Source organism: Perca fluviatilis, chromosome 16, assembly GCF_010015445.1.
Source record: "Perca fluviatilis chromosome 16, GENO_Pfluv_1.0, whole genome shotgun sequence".
NCBI lineage: Eukaryota > Metazoa > Chordata > Actinopteri > Perciformes > Percidae > Perca > Perca fluviatilis.
Window position 1 is genome coordinate 339,840 of NC_053127.1, and position 2,063 is coordinate 341,902.

Below are 2,063 nucleotides of genomic sequence, written 5' to 3' on the forward strand. Positions count from 1 at the left end.
ATTAATGTGTGTGTGTGGCGTGTGTGTATGTAAGTGTGTGTGTGTCTGTGTATATTAATGTGTGGGAGTGTCTAATAATGTGTGTATGTGTGTGTTTGTGTGTGTGTCTATTGTCTGTGTGTGTGTGTGTGTGTGTGTAAGCAGTGTGTGTGTGAAGGTGTGTGTGCTATGTGTGTGTGTGTGTGTGTGTGTGAAGTGTGTGTGTGTGTGTGTGCGATAATGTGTGTGAGTGTGTGTGTATGTATCTGTAATGTGTGAGGTATCTGTGTGTGTGTGTGCTGTAATGTGTGATGTTTGTGTGTGTGCTATGTGTATGTGAAGTGTGTGTGTTTGTGTGTGGTGTTTGTGTGTGTGTTTGTGTCTAATGTTATATGTGAAGTGTTTATTATTAATGTCTGTGAAGTGTGTGTTTATGTTATGTACAGAGTGTGTGTGTGTGTCTGTGCTAATGTGTGTGTGTGTAGTGTGTATTTGTGTTTAATGTATGTATATGTGAAGGTGTGTGTGTGCTAGTATGTGTGTGTGTGTATGTGTGTTTATGTTTATGTCTGCTAATGTGGGAAGTGTGTGTGTGTGTGTCTAATGTGAAGTGTGTCTAATGTGTGAAGTGTGTGAAGTGTGTGTGTGTGTGTCTATGAAGTGTGTGTTAATGTAATGTTTATGCTATGTGTGTGTGTGTGTGTGTGTGTGTGGCGTGTGTGTGAAGGTGTGTATGCGGGTGTTAGTGGAAGGGTGAAGGTGTGAGGGGTGTAGTAGGGGGGGAGGGGTGGGGGGCGGGGTGGGGGAGGGGCTAAGGGAGTGTGGAGGAGGGCTAATGGAGGGGGGGTGGGTGGTGTTTGCTAGCTATAGGAGTAGGGGGTGCTAAGGGGATAGGGTAGGGGTAGAGGGAAGAGGGAGAGGTAGGAGAGGGGGGGGCGTAGAGTGGGTGGGTGTTGGCAGACTAAGGAAGGGGGGGTGTAGAATAGGGGGGGGGGCGGCAGGGGGCGGGGCGAGGGAGGGGGGGGGGTAGGGGGGGGGGGGGGGAGGAAGGGGTAGGTTTGGTGGGTAGGTGGAGAGTCTACGGTGAAGTGTGTTTTATGCTGCTAGGTGTGTAGTGTGTGTGTGTGTGTGTGTGTGTGTGTATGTGTGTGTGTGTGTGTGTGTCTGTGTAAAGGTGTGTGTGTGAGGGTGGGGGGGTGCTAGTGAAGGTGTGGGGGGTGTGCTAGGGAGTGTGTGTTTGTGTGTCAGTGTGTCTGTGTGTGTGTGTGTGTGTGTGTGTGTGTGTGTTTGTGTGTCTATTTGTGTGTGTGTGTGTGTGTGTGTTTGTGTGTGTGTATGTCTAAGTGTGTGTGTGTCTTTTGTATGTGTGTGTGTGTGTGTGTGTGTGTGTGTGTGTGTGTGTGTGTCTGTGTGTGTGTGTGTCTGTGTGTGTGTGTGCGTGAAATTTTTTACTACTTATGGAGGCAAGTTAGAACCTCTTGTATTACTCAAGACCAACCACATGTTGTCAAGTGTCAAGGAGTTTGCCTGCCTGTATATATAAATGTTGCATGTATGTATATGAATATATAGTTGTATATATATATATATATATATATATATATATAAGGTATGAATATATATATATATATATGAGTATGAGTATATATATATATATATATATGTGTGTGTGTATGACTTGACTTTTTTTGTGAGACCTAACAATAAAACCATAACAGCTTTTCAAACATCTCTGATGAGATATCACTCAGGGTTTTAGTTATTACATTCAATTTCAAAAGGAGTAGAGGCCAGACGTCAAAGCATGGATTCACTTCATAGTACTCGAGTTCACAGAAAGAGAGTAATAAGTACATACTCAGTCTTTGTACTTCAAGTACACCAAGTGTTTAGGTACCTGGAACTTCACTTGGGTCTTTTTCTTTTCATACCCACTTTCTACTTCTACTCTGCTACATTCATCTGTTCCAGCTTTGGTTACTAGTTACTTTTGGTTACTAGTTACTTTGTAGTTACTCCACATTACATTCATCTGTTACAGTTACTAGTTACTTTAGTTACTCCATGGCAATGCAATGAAAAAA